General features: G+C 46.6%; 1 protein-coding gene across 7 annotated transcripts in view; it reads left to right on the top strand.

The window, feature by feature from the left end:
- C4_1H8orf88 (chromosome 4_1 C8orf88 homolog) overlaps nt 1–22,310 on the top strand; it is a 736,309-nt gene that overhangs the window by 635,246 nt on the left and 78,753 nt on the right. The gene's annotated exons all lie outside the window — the stretch shown is intronic.

Genomic DNA, 22,310 nt, shown 5'->3' with positions numbered 1-22,310 from the left:
ATACTTCCTATTCGGAATAGGGCGGTGATCTCGCTCCGGGCCAGAGTCTTGTTCAAGGTCCGGAACTCAAGGGTGGACACACAGGGCCAATATGTGTTGGTGCGTGGTAACCTGGATATAGAAGTGATTGTGGTGATATATCTATATACCCTTGGAAGACTTCAATGTGGTGTACTTATAGGTCAATCCCCCCCCCCCCCGCAATTCTCCATCGGGCATTTTTAATACCTCGTAAAACTAATTGGGTATACCTCTCTGCCTCCTCAGCAAGTCCCTGTTTTCAGATGGAGGGCGTGGACTTGCTGCACATGCTGTGGGCCTGCCCACAGCTCTCGAACTCTTGGGCAGGGGTGGTTGGAGTGCTGGGAGAAGTCACGGGCCAGGCTCGCTGAATTATGTAGGACATTGTATACTGCGAGTGCCAATGAGACCTAGAGGTTCCAAAATAGTTACGCGATTCACAAAAATTGCATTACTGCTAAGGAAACGCCATCTCACTAGAAGTTGGAAGTCCCCACTGGCCCCTAAATTAGCAGATTGGTAGGAGGAGGTTCATCGGTGGAACCTTGCCGAAAGTTTCGATGTCAGACGAGCGGAATATAGGGGGCTTCGTAAATCACCAATCTCTATGGAATGGGATATGTTGCTAGAAAGCTTTAATCTATTGTACAGAACAGGGGACCCTAGTAATTGAGGATCGCAAAAAATGATAGACATATACTGAATAGTATATATGACCTCTGTCCAGCCGGACGGGTATTTATTTTTCAATTATTGTACTGATTTTTTATATATAAAACATTTATACAAAAGTGGGCACAGCCTGTGACCCACAGACAACAAGACAGAACAAGTGACAAGAACAATTATGTGAAAACGCACAAAAGCGGTCTGTACTTATTATTTGGTTTTACAGACTGAAATTCACTCATAGCAACCCATTGTTGTTCAAAATTCATGAGGTCAAACCAACATATGGTGCAGTTAAGTCGACGACGTTTCGATGCAACTGAGTAATACATGCATCATCATCAGGACAAGGAGATATGTCATGTTTGTCTACAGAGCCTGTTTCAATCACAGTGCCTCTCGTTAAGAACTATTTAGATGCTCTTTGACATATTAAAGGAATCCAGCGTGGCAACGCATAATAACTCCGTAGTTGAGGGGAGGAAATTAATGATGTTGCTTGAGGCGTGTGCTCGTAGCGGTCCGAAAGTGCATCAAGGTTATTTGTTAGTGCAGCATGATAGCCGGACAATGGGGTTCTGGCGGTAACCAGAGGGCTTAATGGCTCTCAATTAAATGATACAAATTAGTCCAGCATTGATTATGCCTCTGGGGACCTAGGTAGGTGAGGGCTCCATTTATCTTACTAGGCCCGTAACAGTACTGCATTGCACTTGAATGAACACTTTCCCTATCTGTTTTAGAGCACATAGAGGGTGTTAGTTTAGTTTGGGATCCGGGTGGTGGGTGTTTACATCAATTGATTTCTGATGTATTTTTTTCTTTATTGTATCTGCTCTGTCGTGAATGAAATCTGAGGCCAATTACTCACTGTGTTTATATGTTTTATTGACTGCACCTTGTTATGTACAGTCACTCGACGAAAACCATTCTCCTGTAATGGCTTATCCTTGTCATGATAAAGAAATGCAATAAAGTTTGTGTTTAAAAACATGTAGCTTATCCATCAACATTCATGGTGCCATATAATTAAAACTCTGGGGCAGTACATCTGTCCCTGGTGTCTTCCCATTTTGCATATCAACTAGGCCATCACAAAGTTCCTCACTAGTGATAGGGTGGTCGAATTCTTGCCTCCTTATCATTAGTCAAACCGAAAACTCTTTCCGATCTTAAATACCCATTAATCTGATGTCTATCAGGCAGTGTTTGCTGCGCATACACTTGTTGCAAGTGTACTCTAAAGGCCTCATTTATAGCAACCTGTGTGTTGTGTACTAGTCCTGTGGCATCGGTCACTGTGACAATACAGGGGCTATGTAATTCTTTGTTTAGTCGCCAGGCCAGCATTGCTCAAGTATTATCTCCTTCCCTATGCAGGGGCTGGCTGACTTGTTTATGGGAGTATTTATAGATACTGATGTATAGTACAGAAACAGCTGGCCAACTATATCGAGAGTCGCAATATTCTGCACGATACTCAATCGGGGTTCCGTGCGGGGTTTAGCATGGAAACCGCACCAATTGGAGTGGCGGACTCAGTCAGGCTGGAGCTGGATTCAGGGGCATCGGCCATGCTGGTGCTCCCGGACCTATCTGTGGTATTTGACACAGTTGACCACTCCATTCTGATCCAGCGCCTCAAGGACATAGGGGTCGAGGACACAGCTTTACAATGGCTTAAGCACACGCAGAGAGTGCACTCCAACCACTTCAATCCAGTCGCAAGCTCCTATGGTGTGGGGTCCCTCAGGGCTCGGCCCAGAGTCCACTGCTCTTCAACATTTATTTGGCCCCTCTATTGTCACTGATTGCCAATTGGGGGGGGGGGGGGGGGGGTGAAGGCGATCTCCTACGCCGATGATACCCAGCTGGTATTCCCTTTTAAAGACTTGTCCAATGCCTCTTTTGAGAATTTTAAAAGCTGCTTAAAAGATATAGCACAATGGATGAACAACAACAGGCTCAAGATGAATCACGAGAAAACGGAGGTGCTATTCTTCGGTTACAGCCTACCCCCCCGCCGCTGACCTTTGGTGGCCTGAGGAAATGGGCTAAAAACCCCCCCGCACTCCCCCCGCTCCCGCAATTCCGCAAACAACCTGGGTATTAAGTGGCAGACGGACCTATCATTTTCAGGACAAATTTGACAGGTGACAGGACTTGTTTTGGCACCTTAAGAAACCTGCGTAAAATTCTACATCTTCTGCCAGAACACTGGCGCTGGTCTGTGGTTCATGCCACAGTTACCTCCTGCCTGGATTATGCGAATGGCATGTATTTGGGCCTCCCAGCGTACCAGATAAACAAATTGCAGATTGTCCAGATTGCGGCTGCGAGATGGATTAAACATGTCTCATTCAAGCAGCACATCTCTCCGCATCTCAAAGCACTGCATTGGTTGCCGTTTAATAGTAGAATTAAATTTAAGGCCCTACCCTAGCCTTTCGGGCATTCCTCGGATCCTGCCCCTGCTATCTGAAGCAGAGGCTTGGCGCTTATGAGCACCCTCGTTCTCTCCACTCAGGTTCCCAGAACCTGTTACGCACCCCTTGAGTTAGGAAAGCTTGGTTAGGGGGCAGATCCTTTTCGCTTAAGGGTGCCATGCTTTGGAATGCCTTGCCAAACGGTTTGCGACAAATCACCTCTGAAACCATTTTTAGGAGGGTAATAAAAACCTGGCTTTTTAACCCGGAGTAGCCTCTTGGACTCACTGTGTTACGCAGGCTGCCTTGCGCACCACTAGTTGCTATAGCGCCGGGACACCGCTTAGGAGGTAGCTGTTTGCGCTCTACAAAAGACATTATTATTATTATTATTATTATTATTATTATTATTAATGTCTCATTTAGCTAGCATTTAGTATCTGATAAAAGTTTTCAAGTCCCCCAAAAGTTTTCGGGCCTGTAGTTCTCACAGTCATTGCTCCCCCTCCTGGATCTCTTTATTCTGCTGTTCCACCACTCCTACGGTGCAACCAATGGCAGCCACCCATATCACTACATTCATAGCTTCCCACTCCGTGGCTCAATTAGCCACAATCCCCCACTTGTCCTCAAAGTAAGCGATGAGAGTATGATGGATATATTCAGAAAGCACTGCGTCCGAAAGGGTCTGCGCCCTTAATCTCTATGTGGGTATTCGTGTCCGAGGTCTTCCATGTTTGTGTTAGGACCACAGGGGAATGATCTGAAAGAAGTCTACCCAAATAGGTAACATCCCCACAAGATGTCCAGTATTCCTGGCTAATGAAAAAATCTAGTTGACTGTATGAGCCGTGAGGTGGTGAATAATAGCAATAGTTCTTGGTCTGTGGATTCTTAAGATGCAAAAGTTTCACTAGTTGCATATGTGTTGTGGCCTTGGTCAAATTCGCTGTCATTTTATTTAGGGGGGGTTATCTCTTGGATGGTGTCTGTCCAACTGTGGCGACGTCACAAAATTGAAACCCCCACCCATATCATGAGGGTACCTCGGTATACCAGAGCTACCCCCTGCAGTATAGGAACAATAGTGGGGTAGTCAATATTAGGTCTGTAGACACTGAGGAAGCGTTCATGTGTCCCATCCAGCGCCCCCTGTCAACAGGAGAGCCCAACCTACTGTTTTTTTTTTATTACCTCCCCAAACACAAAGGGATACCCTCCTATCCACCAAAGTGAACACTCCCCCAGTATAGGAGGAATGAACCGCTGAGAAATATTTCCCCTCCACCTCGTGGCCAGTTTGTATGTTCTTGATGTGTTAAATGTGCCTACTAAAAAAAGGCTACCCCCACCCGCTGCCTTTATAGAGCAGAGAATATTCTGTGTCGCTTTGTAAATTTGTTTAATTCCTGCATTATCCCAGGCAAAGAACACCATCTCCTCTGTCATCTCTTTAACTCACTCTGGTATGGTCCAAGTCCCCCGTCCCTCTGTAGATAGCAATGCAACAGAAAGCCAGTATATCACCCCTGAAGAGGAGTGTGTGTCCTGGGGACCGATGCCCGCACTGCACTGAAAAATAGAAACGAACTAGGGCATTCTCCTAAACATCATTTATCCTCGGACCAAACATTTGTTCAAAGGAATCCCCAAAATTTTAGCCAGTGTGTCGTCCCTTCTCTCCCTGTTCATCGCTCCGTCCATACCCAATCAAAGGTTCCCTGCTTTGCGGATTACCCCCACAATCCACCTATTGAAGTGTTTGACACTGATTCCAAGGTCCAGTCGGCAGTGTGGTGTCCAGCAGTTCAACTGAAACTCTGAAAGTGAGTAACCACAAATAAGGAAGACATAATGGACACGGAAATGAAAAATTGGGGGGGAGAGATGTCAAAGAATGCACTGCCTGGGTGCTCTTTTGCGGCCTCCTGCCTATTGACTAAAGTTGTTCAGACCAATTCTTGAATAATTGCTTCACTGGTTGCTAAGTTTCCCTACAGGTTACCTTCATCCAGCCTCTGTGGCCTCTGCCGACAGGGACAAGTGTACTTTTCTTCGCCACTTCGAGGCTAAGACTGGCAACTACGAGGCTTGGGCCTTGTTGTCCCATAGCACCCACGGTCAATCGCAGGGATCCTAGATGTCTCCCAGATTCATGAGAACCCAGAAAGTCCAGCCAGTCCCACCAGTCCCATGCAAGCTCCGGTGTAGAAAAAAAAAAGTGCTATTATCCTGAGCATGTTGAGCCTGGCTGTGTAGAGCAATATATATTTCAGGCCTTCTCGTCTTAATCTTGTCTTCACGGGTTTGGGTCGTACATGTAGAGCATGATGCCATGGTTTCCTTTCTTTCTGTGCTTGTTAGGAGAGACTTCATTTTAGCTAGACAAAACCAAACGAGCTCCTCTGCACCTCAGACACAGTTGATAAAAGCAGTACTTTATGGTATAAGCAGCTTCCGTGCTAAGGCAATTTTAGAGGAGCAGTTCCATGCTAGGATTATCACGGAACTGCTGCGATCTGTGACTGAGATACAGCCTCGCTGACTCTGACCTCCAACCTGCTAAAAAAGATATCCTGTGCAGTGTTTTTTTACATCTAAGACCAAGGTATGGGGGTTAGGCCTCCCAACTGATCTGGCAGAGGGTACTCCTGCTAAGCTCTCTTTAGTATAGTATTCAATACAGATAAGAGTGAGCAAAGATTTGCGACAATTAACATAGTTGAATTGTTCATTTTGTTTACCATGCTAATAACACCAATTACAGTATAAACCCTCATCTTTCTTTTAATCGTAGTTCATGCTTTTTATGCAAAAATACAATAATTTCAATAAATGTTTGTAAATGCATTGTTGTATCTTCCTTGTGTTACCTTGAGCATGCAGGCATGACCAAATGAGAAGGTTAGATCTGTTTCCTCAGATTCCTTGAGAATCGGAGTGCCATGTTCGAGGTTGCCAACAACATCTGTTACCCTAATTGGTTTAGGGGTTAGATGTGGTACTGTGAGATAGTTGGAAACCCACCTATTCTCAGTGATGGTATATGTGGCCTGAGTCACTATACTGTCAAGTTTAGGTTGGTCTAATACACAGAGGGCTTGCACTGTGCCAATAATGGTTTTCATCAGGTCTGAGGTTGTAGGATCTGCTGTGCTCCCACTCCCTGTGTCATGCCAACATGCGTCTCAGTCTTGTCCGGTGCCGCAACAGTATATATTTCTACAGTGTTGTCTGGGCCTGTTTATCTCACACCATATTATGAGTCCCACTATAGCGAGTCCGGGGCTTCAGTTCCAGCCCCCTGCTATACTAATGTAAGCAGTCTGCCCACTTGGCATGTTTATTGATAATGTAATGTTCTCATCCGCTGGGAGAAGCCACATCCACATTATCGTCTGCCGTTTTTTTTAAAAAAAGGGGGTGACTCACCCTAGTCTAGATATCTGCAGCGACACCCCTTTATGCCTGGTAGCCCCATCATGCTCCTTCCAGGCTTCACCCCAGCAAGTCGGTCCTCTCAATGAGTATAAATCCACAATTGTGATTGGCACCCCACCTTCAACTCAGGAAGATCCACAATGCAAGCCGACACAGTTTAGCTCTTCCCAGTGTGCACTGCTACCTCGTTATTGACTCCACCAGGGGCTGGTGCGCGCCTCCCAATGACCTCAGCCACCATGACTGTCTTTTCCATCTTCTCTTCTCCTTGGCGCCACACCTAGGCGCACCCAGCCAGCTCTAGTCTGTTCCCACAACCAGCTTGCTACTGTCAGGCTGCCAGGGGGAGGAGGGGAGGCTCCAACACTCCAGGTATCCATGCCGGTCCACATCTCCTCACAGCACTCGCTGCAGGACCGCCGCCTCTCACTTGGAATTGCGCCCGCCATGTAGTGACTTCAGTCCGTTTCTCACTTTTCCAGCAGCGTGCCACCATATTAGGGTGCCTGTACACACATTTTCCTTCTGTCCTTGCCACCACGCTACAGCAGCCTCCAGCTCCGCTTACAGGTCTCTGTGGGATTTGAAGGGTCCCTCCAAGGCACACACTCTTTCTACATGGAAGGCAACCTTTGCACCAGACTATGTAGAATTTTTAGGTGTCCAAAAATACGTCTAAGCTGTCATCTTGCTGCACCCCCCTCCCCACCCCCAAAAAATGCGGATTTCTCCAACATTGGATCTTTTATATATTCATATGCTTGAATCGTCGTCTGGCTGGGTATCCCCAGTACATTAAAATATAGTATACAGTGTAAAAATATACAACATATATAGTATAAATGCAAAAAGGCCAAAGGCCTCAAACAACACAGTATGAGTACTGAAAGAATCCAAACTTCAGCCAATGAGGTGGAAGCTTAAGCACTCGTACTCCCCCTGTAGGCCACCATAGCTCAGCTTTCTACCGCACGACGTATGTGAGGGAGTCCCCCTTTTAAAACTCTGCTCTAAACTTTCAGCGAACCTGAAGTTGTTTCCATTTTGGTCTGCCCTGGATTTGAACCAGTCCTTTCTTCACTGTACTTTATTGGGAGTTATTTTTAGGGAAAGATTTTTTCAATTACTGGCCCGGGGATATCTTTGCCCTGACAAGCAACTGTCACCAACAGTCACCATGGCTGACAAAGAGAAAAGATTTCTTTTTAAAATCTGTTCATGTTGTGGCAGCAAAAAGATTTACACCGGTGACCCACAATCTCAGTGAATTTATTGCCTTTATCCTAAACATGTCAGTTTATCCTAAACATAAGTCAGCAGAAGAGGATTCTTTGAGAAGTTCCCCCTTAAGCACTTCAATGAAGACCGCGCACAAGAGGAGAATTGTTCAGTTTCCTGAGCATGATTTATTTGATATAGCTCTTGCAGCCTTCTCCCCTGCTGACAAACCAGAGTGTAACCATTACAGAGACTCACCTGTGTCAAAGAAGAAGAAATTGTCACAAGAAACCTTGTCACTGTGAGACCGTCAACAGTGAAGTCTTTGGCTTTATCTTTGAGGTAGTAGATGACAATGACAACTCTGTTGAATTCAAGCATCCTGTCCATGGAGGCACTGTCAGCGTCAAGCATGCCATTGACAGTGAAGACCATACCATCTATGACTACTATTTTGTCAACGGTGAAGACAATTCCAACGACGATGACCCTGCCATTGATGACAATGACCTTACAGTCAACAATGATGACCTATCCCTTGACTACGATAACCTTTTCGCTGTCCTTTCAACAACGATGGCCATTTTCTTGTCGACAACAGCCATACTGTCATCTAAGATAGCCATACTGTCTACTTCGAATACCATACCGTAGACAGCAACACCGTTGAGATTAGCGTAGTCATTAAAAAACATGGGAGGAGAATTGTTTCACCTTTACAGGTGATGGATGTGCCCCTAGTGCAATTATTGCAGTCAGATCAAGATGAAGAGAATAGTTATTATGCCCCACGTGACAATGGATGCTTTAAATACAGGTTTTTGCCAGTTGGCAGGAGGGGCTGTACTAAGGAGGCAAGGCTGGTTAAAATCCACAGCTTCCTGTACTGATGTCCAATCTAAAATCCTAGAGATGCCTTTTAACACCATGCGCGCGGCGGCTTTTCCCGCTGTGCGCTAACTTTTTAAAAAACCCGCGGTTCATGACGAGCTCAGCTCGTCATGAGCGTATGAGAACCGTAACTCATGATGAGCTCAGCTCGTCATGAGCGTCAAAGGGGTTAATGGGCTTTCTCTGTTAGACATTTTGATGAAGCTCTTAAAGGTCTTAAAGCCGACACTGATACAGTAAGGGCTTTAGGACTGTTTTAGTATTGCATCTACTTTTCGTGGCTCAATGCGATCACAAGATTTCAGAGCAGGATTCAACTTGTATAGAGCTCAAGGATGCCCTTATTACCACAAAGACAGTCTTGATATGATCAAGGATACTCCTCTAATCGAAATCAATGGCGAGCTTATGGAGGTTCATCACAAGTTTGAACCAATGATAATCAGAAAAGATCCTGACAGCCAGCTCATCCCTTTCTCGGCCACCCCCCCCCCCCCCCCCCCCCCCCACTTCCATCTAGGTCCTCAGAAGTTGAGGGCGAGAGTTTCCCTCTTCTGCCATAGACATATATAAGATCAGACAAATGGGTTTTACAAACTGTCCAGTCAGGTCATACGTTGGAGTTTCCCAGTTAGTCCACCAGCAAAGGAACATCCACTTCATTTGAAGGAGCTGTGCATGGAAATTCTCAGCCCTAGAAATGGCCCCCAAGTCGCAAAGGAATCAAGTCTTCCATTCCAGGTTCTTATTAATGAAGAAGAAGGGTCAATGGAGGCTGATTCTGGACCTCCAAGAGCTCAATGATTTCTAAAGAGACAGTCATTTTGAATGATTACTCTGCAAGAAGTTCTAATGATGCAGGAAGGAGATTCTTTTTACCTCCCTAGATCTACTGGATGCTTACTTCCAAATACTCAGTCATCGAAAACACAGGAAGTACCATTCGTTTTCAGTAGTGGGTCAGCCATACCAGTTCAAGGTGCTCCCTATTGGCCACAAATTAGCGCCACAAATACTCACCAAATGTCTCGCTCCAGTTGCCGCTTTTCTCAGGAGAGAAGGGAACCAGATGTTCCATACCTAGACGACTGGTTAGTCAAAGCGCCATCCAGTGACCAAGCAAAAGCAGCCATGAATGCTTGCATCAACCTCTTCCGGATATTAGGCATCACTTTGAAAAGGGAGAAATCTTCAATTTCTGGGAGTTCTACTTGACACTTGAGGAAAGCTTTTCCATCTTCAGAAAGGATAAGAAAGTTACAGACCCTGTGGAAGACTACTGCTGTAAAACATTCAAAATGAGGTAATACAAGTCCCTAATACATATGATGGCATCATGCATAGGTCTCATTCCGTTTTGCAGGCTTTGCATGATACCTGTTCAGCAAGATCTGGATTCGCCAAGGAGGCAGGTGGAAGGCTCTTGGAAAGATATGGTCTGCGTCATAAAGCACTTGAAATAAGCTTTGATCTGGTGGAGAATTCCATAAAACCTAACTGTAGGTCTCTCTTCCCTACCAGTACCAGAAAGGATGTTCTTCACCACATGTGACAGATGTTGAGCCCACCTGTAATAGCTTTCAACAAGAGGCCAATGTGTTTGAACTCCGTGCCATAAGATTGGGTTTACAAGGTTTTCTTCCCAGATTGACAGGTCAGCCAGTCCTTGTCAGAACAGACAGCACAACATCCATGTTCTACTTAGCCAAGCAAGGAGAAACACAGTCCAGGGTCCTTTCAAAAGAAGCTCAACTGCTGTGGAATTAATCCATTTCTCACAGGATAGACAGTCCTGTGTAACATCTGCCAGAACGATCAGGCACATGGACTCAGCTGGCAAATTACATATTATCACGATTGCGAACTAGAAGAGAAACAGGTGGATTGCACTTTCAATCATTGGGGTCCCCCACAATTGATCGGTTTGCCAATCTGATCAACAAAAAATGCCTGTGCTTTTCAAGCAGGTTTTGGAATACAGGGACAATGGTCAATGCTCTTTCTATCAGTCGGTCCAAGATATTTGCCACAACCTGATCCCCAGGGTTTTGAAGAAAGCAAAGATAGACCTCTGCATTCTGATCCTCATGCTCCGGCATGGCCTCACCATTACTGGGTCAAGAGTTGGAAGTAGTTGGCAGCACGTCCAGCAGTTCCCTCAAAGGTGCATCCCAGGATATTGTCCAGGCATCAAGGAGAAGATATTCTTCACCATGGTCCTGTCTCTGACCCAGATAGCATGGTGCCTTACCACCTTGTTTTTGGCCAATGGATCGTCCACAAGAGTGTTTGCAGATTCTGGCGCTGGCTCGTGCTCCAGCTTCCAGTAGGACTTACAACGTTAAGCCAAAGCATTTCTGGTGCAGGAATAATGGTCATCATCCACTTCAAATAAACCAGTGACATGAGGTCCCTCCCTTTGGCTATTTCTACCCCCCCCATCCCATTGATAGAAAGAATGGGTAGTGTGTACAAAAAATGGGAAAAGAGACCCCAGACTGACCTTCTACCATATATGAGACTGGGATACGAAACACTCCAGTCTTTTAACATCTCAGTAAGTAAAACATTCAGCAGTTTAGATTTAGTTGATTGACTTACTCCCCCAGTTGAAGCTGTTGAAGGTATAATTACTCAGACACCATTGTTACAAAAATGTGAAAGATCCGAGCAAGGGGTTTGTTATCCTGAGGACTGTAGAAGATCCGAACAGTTGGAGAGCCCCATTGAGTTTACTGGGGGACGCCTTGGGAATACTGCAAGGCTACAAGGGGCCACTTTGCTCGCCAACTCAGCAGTTGGAGGAAACTCCTGACCCCCCCGATCGCACAACCTCTAGATCTATCTAACCTAAGGGCCCTCTCCTGGAATATAGCAGGTCTTGCCTCTAAGCTAGACCATCCCGACTGGGGAGCTTTTATTGACGATCATGAGCTATGTCTCTTTCAGGAGGCATGGTCTATTACCCCAATATATAGGCCAGTATTTGTAGCTTACACTATCCCAGCCCTACAGGGACAAAGGGTGAAACCCTCGGATGGGCCTTTGTATCTGGATTGCTACCCACTTGGGGTGTACTATCAAAGCCCCTGATACTGGTTGCCTGGATATACTCTGTATTCTCCTCTCGTTTAACCCCTTCGCTGCTGGCCCGTTTCCGCCGCTGTGCGGTAAACAAACAAACAGGGGCGGGCCATGACAAACCCCAGCCGTCATCAGCACACGAGCACCGTAGTGCATGACGGCTGGGGTTCGTCATCAGCATACAAGGGGTTAAGGACCAACTTAAGCTGGCTGTTATAAATGTGTATTCGCGCCCAGTGAAGATGGGGCAAACCTCCCAGACCTTAGACTCTTTGTCTTCTTTTCTTTCGTCCCTTACAGAGTCTGTTCACTTAGTCGTTTTGGGGGATTTTAACTGCCACTTTGAACCTCTAAATGGCATTAGTCCCAATATTACAAGTGAAGAAGATGCTGTGTGGTCAATTCCACTTTGTAACACTTCCCGACTAGGGGTGGTCCCCTATGGTCCTTCAATTGACCTCACTAACACTCACTCACTCACTTAGGGCCTGTAAAGGTCGATTTCCAGCAGACAACCTGGGAAACTCAACCTTTAATAAAATAGGCTTCCATAATCAATTGCATACTGGTTGATGTTGAGATTTGGTCCAAAATCCAGGATTTTGTTGTGCATCCAAGATGTGAAAGTGACAGTAATCCATTAGTTTTGGCTCTCTGTATCACCCAACTTGGAAATGCCCAAGAGCATACTACCCAACCTCCTCCAAACTTAACCGTAAGTGAAGGTGGTAGAAGAGTTTGCTGGGATACACTTGCTGTCTCTGATGAGAAAATGGCCACCTTGTACACTGATATTCCTTTTCTTGAGTCTGCTTTTTATATTATTGAAAATTATCAAGACCAAGATTCTTTGATAATGTTGAAAAACAATCATTATGAGATGTTTTTAAAATTGGCAGCCTTCTTTTATATACATGACAATAATGATAAGCCCGACCCCAAACCGAAACACCCATGGTTCAATAAGGCATGCAGGGAAGCTGAAACTGCACTGGTACTAGGAGTTAAGAACAAGGATGTCCTAGGTACCAGACTAGCCCGGTCTCATTTTAAAAACACCTTGGCTGAGGCCAAAGTAGCCTGGGAGAATGAAAAATGGGAATTGATCAGGAAAGCTTTGGACACCAGAGACATGCGTTGCTTCTGGAATTTAGTGAAGACTGGACATACTGAAAGCAACCTGGCCATTGCTCCTAATCTAGCTGAAGAAACCTGGAGATCGCATTTTATATTATAAGTCCTTAAATGATACTGAACCCCAGGGGATAGTGGATGTTCTCCACATCCCCCTAAATATGGCACCACCCTCCTGCACATTGTCGGAAGTTATTCTGGCAGTGGGCAAGTTACTTCCTAATAAGGCTCCGGGCCTGGACAGAATCCCTGGCGATCTGCTTAGATCAGAACAGGCTGTTTGGGCTCCATACTTGCAATCTCCATTTAATACTATTATTCAAGGTATGGAGCTCCCTGCAACCTGGCTTGGCGCATAGATTATTCCAATCTTTAAAAAAAGGTTCCTCACTAGACCCGACAAACTACCGGCCTATTAGCCTCATTGATGACTCCCAAAAGATATTTGCCTGTGTCCTTTTGGGGCGTCTGCAATCTTGGATGGACGGGTCAGATATCCTAACCCCCCTACAAGCAGGATTTAGGTCCAGAATTTCAACCTTAGACCAAATCTTTAGATTACAACTGATGTACTGGAAGAAAGTAACCTTGGGAGGGGGTAGTCTTTATCTGACTTTTGTGGACCTTCAGTCCGCTTTTGACTTGGTCCACCGTGAGCAGCTTGGGGTCACCTATTTGACCTGGGGGTGCCAGTTTACCTTTGTCAGATTTTAAAGCGTTTACACGAAGGCACGTACACAAGGGTTTGGTTTGGAAAAAATGGAGAACAGACAGTGCCTTCTCCGGTGGAGCAAGGGGTTAGGCAGGGATGCGTGTTAGCGCCAACCCTCTTCTCTCTTTTCCTGAACTGCCTAATTGATACACTTTTGGCCGTGAAGGACACATACTCCCCAAGGTTAGCAAACCAGCTTTAATGTTTGCTGACGACCCGCTGCTCCTGTCTAAATCATCTATGGGGATGCAGCGTGTCTTGGATGAGTTTAGCTGATTTTGCAGGAAATAGAATTTGGTGATCAATATAAAAAAAACAAATATATGGTCTTTCATGCAAAAACAGCTAATTGCCCACATCCCCAAATGGATGGAAGACCTTTAGAGAGAGTCTCCACTTTTAACTATTTAGGCTTCTCGTTGAATAACAAAATGGATTGGAGGTCTCAGATAATGAAGGCTAACTTGAAATTTACCCAGTTCCTGGGAGGCTTTCTTAAAGTGTATAAAAATTGCTCCCAAAAGGTGATTGGTTACCAGGCAGAAATTTAAAAAATACAAGCAAGGGGAGCATCCCTCTACGATGCTGAACTTTGGGGACATTGCTTATCACATCCACTAGAGATAACTGATAACACTTTTATTAGACAGTTTCTGGGCCTTCCAAAAAGTACGCCTCTAACACCGCTTAGAATGAACCTGGACATTGGTCCCATATCCGTTCTTATTGCCTCTCGCCCTCTCCTTTTCTGGCGCCGTATTTGGAGCACTCCAGAAGTAATTAACTATAGGGAGGAACTGAGGGACATAATGTGTAAACTGGGAGCCATAAACTTACCACGGTCGGCCTATGTCAGGAGTTTGTGTTTTTCTTTGGGTTTTGGTAATCTATGGTTAAATCCGGAGGAGTCCTGCTCTACTATCTCTTAAAAAGACTTAGTTCTAGCCCTGAAGGAATTTAAATTCGCCCATCTAGTTATTAAGAGCACGACCTCTTGCTCCTTGACATCGAGGTTTCTCGATGTCAAGCAGCAGTATAAACTGGAAAAGACCTTGGATAGCATTCAACCATTTATGGCAAAAAAATTGTTTATTCAATTTAGACATGGAACCCTTCCATTAGGTGCATTTACAAATAAATGGAAAGGTTCAGTCCAATCACTTTGCCCTGGTTGTTCTGCCTCGGAAGAAACAGAACTCCATGTAATGCTTTTCTGCCCTGCATACCATAGGTCTAGATCAAAGTGGGTTTACCAGTTGTGCAGAAATCTAGGGTTAAGTAACTATCAAGAGGTCTTTAGGCTACTTAAATATGAAAACATCCGTGGTGGCCCATGGCGCATTAATATCTACAACATTCAAAATGGAACCATACCTAGCGGTAATGTACAATGCGCAGGAAAGATTTTACATGACTAGGTTCCGCCTGAATCTCCTTCACCATTTATTGGCCGTCCCTGCAGGATTCACACGCACGGTAGAGCTGAAAAGTACCTGCGGCTGCGACACTAGGTCTCCGCAGGATACCCTTCACTTTGTTTTACTATGTCCTTTTTATTCAGAACCTAGAAGGAAGTTTCTAGTAAGGATTTTGAAAAATCAAAGACTGAAACATGCCAAAGCAGCCCTCCTTTTTTGCAAAAAGCCCCAGATCCATATACCTTGTTATGGGTCATAAGCTTTATCAAGGTTGCCTTAAGATTGAGGAATACTAGGAAAACAACTGCCCACACCATCACTGCATAGACTGAACCAATCCCAGCATGAGACCCCTAATGATTTATTGCCTATTTAGATCTATTTTTAACTGAAATTTTTAACATTACTATTTTTAAATGCTTTTAAATACTGTATGTAAGTATTTTTATGCTCTTTAATGGTATCTTTTTAAGTACCGAATAAAGATAATTTGAATTTGAATTTGAATTTGATACTTAAATATGAAACATCACCACTAGTTGTAGTTGCGACCTCAAAGTTAATTTTTGCAATGTGGTGTACCCGTAGAGGAATTTTAAAGGGAAAAGAACAGGGTAATAGTTGATGTAGTTGTTTGCATAATTTTTCCACTTCCCTTGCTTCTATTTAGCACTGTATGTCAATGTGATGACAATAATAGTGTCTATTTTATTTGGATAGGGACGTAAATTTTTATTCTACTCCCTTAACTTATTTTTATATCATGTAGTTTAACTGCATTTTGTATATGAAGTGTTAGTCTTGTTTTTATGGCCCTTAAACATGCTTACCGAAATATGGGGGTCAGGGTAGCTATTTATCGTGTGTTATGGCTGCAGTATTGATGTAATTTATTCTTGTTTATCATCGACTCTGGTTTTGACAATCCATTTCTAATTTCCCTTTTTGTACATTTTTTTATTTTTCTCGTCTTAGTCAATTAATGTAAATTTTAATGTGCTTTTATGGCTGTAAAGCCGAAATAAAGTATTTTTGACTGACTTCAAATAAAGCCTTCTCAGATCATGCCATATTTGATAAGCTTGGCTAAAAGTGGTCTCAAATATTCTTTAGTCATGGTCCATCTGACTGCAATGTCCCGATTTAGAAGGACTGACAGTTCGAGATCTTCTCCTTTTTCCCAAAGGATCAATAAACAATTTGAAATGTCAAATCAAATCAAAATATCTTTATTTCGATTATTGGAAGCAAATCATAAAAGTACAGAATAAGATCACATTATTTACAATATTAAAAATACATAATTACAGTACAAGAGTTCATCAATTTCAAGAAGTTCATCAATTTCAAGAAGTTCATCAATTTCAAGGGATTCAAGGTCCAAGGATAACATTTAAATATAAATTGCATTTAAATGTCCATGCTTTTCCTAATGCACATCACATTTTTTAAATACAAAGTTGTTGTTGCTACACATAAGTGGTTATCAAGACATTGAATATTAAGCATTGCCACTCGACACTGACGATATCCTAATTCTCTTAAAAATGGCAGGAAAACATTTTTCCTTGTTACATCATAAAATTTGCAAAATAAGAGAACATGAATTGTACTCTGATGTGAAACATCGCAAGGACAAGGAGGTAAATCATGCATCCAATTATTAGTCGTAGGAAAACAAACCAATCTGTGAAAAATACCACATCTAAAATGTGAAAGTAGGAAACGCTCATATTTATTAGACACATGTATTAGATAGGGCTGAATATTAAGTTGTTAAAACCATTTGATGCTGAAGGACAGAAGGTTTTAGGACCTCCGTTGCAATTCTATGGGAGTCCGAAGAGCTAGACCCTCACTTTTCAGCTCTTTCCGCGAGATAGCTGAAATATTGGTGGGGTTCAAGAAGTTTTTTTATAGACACAGTTTGGGTCCACGTCACATTTTGGGTGAAGAGTATCCCAAGATAAGAAAAGTGTTTGGCAAATTCAAGCTTCTGCCCTGAAATAAAAACGGGCCTCTTAGGTTTACTATGCCTGCCACAACACATGGTGAAAGGCTTTGATGTATTGACTTTCAGGCCCAGCTCCTTCATAAAGCGGGAAAAACTATCAACCACTCGCTGTAGGCCCACTTGAGTACGTGACATAAGTACAGCATCGTCAGCGTACAAAAGTGCTGGTATTGGGCGGCCACCTACATATGGGGGATCCAAACTATCTTTGCACAGAGCTTCTTCCAATCCATTTATGTACAAGTTAAAAAGGAAAGGGGCCAGAACACAGCCCTGCCTGACCCCACTCCTGATTGGAATTTTATCAGTGCGTTCTCCCTTTAGGCCAAAGCGTACGCGGACTGAAGCGTTGCTATAAAAACGTTTAAGATAATAAATGATATTAGGTTCAACCCCAAGTTGTTCCAGTATTAACCACAGCTTGGAATGGATCACACAATCGAAAGCGGCTGAGAGATCCACGAAGGCCAAGAACAGGTTGCCCTGTTTTGCCCTCGTGTATTTCCCAACCAACATTAGGAGATTCAGTCCCTGTTCTACTGTCCCCAAGCCGGAACGAAAGCCATACTGGAAATCAGACAGAACAGAGTTTTCCTCTGCCCAGTCCAAGAGCCGGTCTAAAATTATTCTACCAGCTAGTTTTGTAAAGGAATCTAGAAGGGAAATAGGCCTATAGCAGGCAGGGTCATGCCTATTCCCCATCTTGTAGATCGGTACTATGACAGACTCCACCCAGGTGGGAAGGAAATCAGTAACGCAGCTGGCATTAAGCACCTGGACCAGGAGGGGCGCCCAGAGAGGTGGTCTTAAATATATCTATGGGGACCCTGTCTGTGCCGGGCCGGGTGCCTTACCGCTCTTACTTTTACTCAGAGCTCTTTCAACCTCCTCGAGAGTAAAGTGCAAATTTCTGTTGGGGGGGGGTAGTCAAAAGCAGGAACCGAACACCCCGCTTGTTCCTCGCCCTCGTAAACTCTTGTGAAGTTTCTGACCCAGTCCGAGTCGGGGATAGCTATTTCTATTGTTGGTTCAACCTCTTCCTTAAGAAAGGGGGTTCTCACGAGCTTCCAAAAACTCGTGTTATCATTCCTTATAGAAGTGGAATGAAGAGCCTCCCAAGCTTCAGCCCTCAGTTTTCTTCCTTTCTTTAGTTGCCAGTTTATATTCTTTCCTACATCCACTGACTTCCTCAGTGGATCTGGGTTTTTTGTGCAGCGCCTTCTTTAGGAGCGCATAGGCCCTAGTGCACCTAGAATCAAAACAGCCTCCTCCTTTTTTTTGAGTCTTAGATTGCCTCATGAGGGAGTCTTTAATTTGGTTCGTTATTACAAGGAAATATGCAAGACAAATTTCAGGTGATGAATCTGTCCCTAGACACATCATTATATCTGAAGAGCATTTGTCAACCACTGTTTTAATTATCTCTTCCCCGTTTACCACGGCCCATTTTAGCGCATATCCATTAACATTACCAATTGCTAAATTCATATCCAGACTGTCACTTTCTTTCTTATTAATCAGCGTGGATGCAGTGGGTAGTAGGACGGTTACACAAAGCGGAAAGTGGTCGCTCAATGCTATATCGGAAACACTAAAAGAATAAATTCTGTTCCCATATTTGTTAGAAATAATAACCTAGTCTATGGTTGTAGAACAGCCCCTACCATTGAATGTTGGAGCTAGTACAGAGGGTGAGGTACACATTTTGTTTGCAAACCCTAGATCAAAATCAGCTAGCAAACTGTTGACCTGTTCCCCCAAAACAGTATGTTTAAAATGCAAGTGATACTCACCATCATTCTGTGCTAGGCCACACCTGTTATCCTTTGTTAATTCACATAGGTTACAATTAAAATACCCTAACACAATTATCGTCAGTTTGTAGTTAAAAATATTTTCCTGGGGGCGTGGCTAACATGGCGGCCTGAACGGACGTGCTTTGTGAGGCTCCCCGGCCCAATGCCCCAGAGCACGGTGTAAACTGCGAAAATCCCCCCAAAACCCAGCTTTAACGTGCATCGCTGGGGGGCACCCCGCCGCAGCACCCCCCTGGCCAAAATCCGGACCGGCGGAGACACCGTCACCCCATCGCGTCCGCTGCTGCTGAGGCCGAGGGGACCGGCGCAATGGCGGCGCGGAGCTGAGGCTGCCCGGCGGGGCCGGAGAAGGTGGAGCAATCGGCGGACCTGCGGCGCTACCCAGCCGGGAACGGTGAGAGGCACTCAGACCCCGGCGGCGGCTGCGCACCCAGCACCTGGCACCCTCTGCACTCGGGGCCCGCACTCGGGGCCCGCACGAAGATCCGGCGGGCACCCGCAAATCCAGCCCCCGGCCCTAAGCATCGACCGGAAGGGACCCCTCCCTGGGGGTCGGGTCCGACCAGACCGGCCGCGCCTCCCCTGCCGACTGCCCGCAACCAGCATCTGGCTCCGGCCCCCCGCCTGGAGCTGTGTCGGGGGAGGGCCCCGCCCCGGAGCTGGAACACTGCCCGCCGCCACTGGCTCGCCTGCGGGGAAAGCGCCATACTAGAGGCCCCGGCGCGAGGCCTATCTCGGCCATGCCGGCGAGCGACCTCGCTCTGCATACCGCTGGGCCCGCTGCCTTTGGCCCCCTGGGGAATAGGAGCCGCGTGGGAGCCACGTGGGACCACTAAGGGGACTCTGCCACTGAGGTCCCCCAGCTCCGGCTTGAAGACACCCCTGCGCTGCCACGCTGCACGCGCTCTGGAAGCGTGCACACCGGAGGCCTCTGAAGAGACAGACTGCGCCCCTGGCACCGGGGCCTGGCGGACGGCCGGCCTGCTGCCCTGCTCCCCGGCTTGGGGCCTGCCCACGCCTGCGAGGTGTCGACGCCTCCCACGGAAACACACCTTAGCCTGCATCTCGACTGAAACGCTCTAGGAGCTAGACTGCCGAGGCGCTGCTTCCCGCTCCTGAAGCCATCTGCGCAACTCCACCGGAGCAGCTGCCAGGCCTCGCGGACCCTGCATCTCGCGCCAAAAGAGCGCCCCTTACCCCCTCTGTCCGAATCTACGAGATCCTGACTTGGACATCATGGCGCACTCCAGCCGGAAGGGGACTCGGAACATCGTGGACCTCCTGAATAAACCTGCACCGAAAGTGGAGAAGTCACAACCAGCGGCCTCCCCGAAGCCCCAGGCGAGCCCCCGGGGCCAGGAAGAGGACAATGTCCCCATCACCAAAGCCTTCCTGGCCTCCCTCTTCAACACCCTGAGGGAGGATTTTCAAGCCCTGAAACAAGAGCTGACGGGGGAACAGCGGGAACTGCGCCGAGACCTGGACGGCCTGGGTGAACGGGTGGCTTCGGTGGAGGAGTCGGACCAATCACGCAGCATGGAGGTGGAGAGGCTGCAGCAAGAGATCATTAGACTACAGGACCAACAGGTAGACTTACAATCGCACTCTGAGGACCTTGAGAACCGCTCTCGGCGGAACAACATACGGGTCCGTGGAGTCCCATTGAAAGCTGTAAAAAATGATCTAATTGACTATTTGCAAGCACTGTTCCGGGAGATTCTGGGTGAACCTCAGGACTTTGAGATACGAATCGACAAGGCGCACAGAGTTGGCCTGGCGCGCCGAGAGTCGGCCCCTCCACTGGATATTCTGGCTTTCCTCCCGGACTTTCCCCTCAAGGAACGCATTCTTCGGGAGGCCCGCAGGGCACAGCCTATTCGATTCCGCGACGAGCCCGTGGCTCTTTTCCAGGACCTTTCTCCCATCACTCTGCTGAAGCGCAAGTCCTTCCGGATAGCGACGAACTTCCTGAGAGACAATGGAACACCCTACTCCTGGGGCCATCCGTTCCGCCTGATCTTTAAGTGGAATGGCTCGCTTCATCAACTCAGGTCGCTCCGCGACACCTGTGCCCTACTGAACATTGAAATGCCGGAGGGGTCTGAATCCAGGGATGCATCCCCACATAGATCACAGGACGACCCGTCGCGGCGGCCGAGGGACAGCTGGCAGACAGTGCGACGACGGCGCTCCCCGAGAACCGTCCCGAAGTCAGACCCCGCCACGGTCGCTCAGGAACAGGAGGCAGCGGTGCAAGAAGTGGCGGACAACACTGCAACAGATCTGTAAGATTAAGTACTCTTGGGGGTTTTCTCTCACGCTGTAATGACCTGGGGCGACAGGTCGGGGAGCCGCTAATTCGGCCACCGCCATGGTACCCCTTCTACTGACTTTCTACGGACCTGTGTCATACACAATTAGGCCCGAGACTCTGACTAGTTCCAGTTTTGGGGTTTGTTATGGGGAGGGGGGAGGGACGGAAAGCAGGGTGGAGGGGGGCTCTGTTGTACCTAGAGGGGCACATCCTGTTGGGGTTAGGGAGGCTCTTTTGGGATGGGGGTGAGAGGGGCGGTGGGGGGGTACGAAGTTGTGGGTAGGGTAAGGGGGGGGAGTGTGGGTGGGGACCAGTATGCCAAGGGACTCCTACAGGATTCAGATGTTGACTAAGGCATGTCGTGCACGGCTGCGCTACATGATGCTCAGCTCAGGTCTCTTTGAACTCTTACAATATGACTGACACACTCAAAGTACTATCGCTCAATGTAAAGGGACTCAACAATCCAATCAAGCGGAGGGCTGTCATCTCATATCTCAAACTCAGAGGCTGATGTCTGCTTACTGCAGGAAACCCACCTCCTGATCAAAGATTGGCACTGAATGCGCTCCCGGGCTTTCCCTCAGCAGTGCTTCTCCTCTCTCCCGTCCAAGAAAGCTGGGGTGGCCATTCTCGTGTCCCGACGTTTCAGAGGCCGGGTGGGGATCAAGGTGGGGGAGATTAAGGGACGCCTCCTGGCCTACTCCTTCCTCATTGGGAACAGCGCGCTGACAATAGGCACCATCTATGCTCCCAACACGGGTCAAGAACCATTTCTAAAAACTGCACTCTCCGAGACACTACAATCACCTCCCTCTAAACTGCTCATTGGGGGGGACCTCAATCTAGTCATGGACACGAACAAAGACAGATCCGGGCACCGCTATGGAGATACTGGCGCTCTCTCGGAGGCGGGTGGGTCCTGGCTGCAGGAGAGGGGCATTCTTGATCTCTGGAGGGCGGCACACCCCAACACAGAGCGCTTCACCTTCTACTCCCATGTACAGCGTACATACGCGCGTCTAGATCACTTCTTAGGCTCTTCGGAACTGTTCCCTCATATTGCCGACGTTTCCATTGTCCCAGCGGCCCTTACAGACCACGAGGCGGTGGAACTGACACTCCGTATACCCACGATGCCACGCACTCCT

Source organism: Lissotriton vulgaris, chromosome 4_1 (genome assembly GCF_964263255.1).
Source record: "Lissotriton vulgaris chromosome 4_1, aLisVul1.2, whole genome shotgun sequence".
NCBI classification, from domain to species: domain Eukaryota; kingdom Metazoa; phylum Chordata; class Amphibia; order Caudata; family Salamandridae; genus Lissotriton; species Lissotriton vulgaris.
Note: the sequence above shows the minus strand (reverse complement) of the source record. Positions and strands in the feature narration are given on the sequence as shown.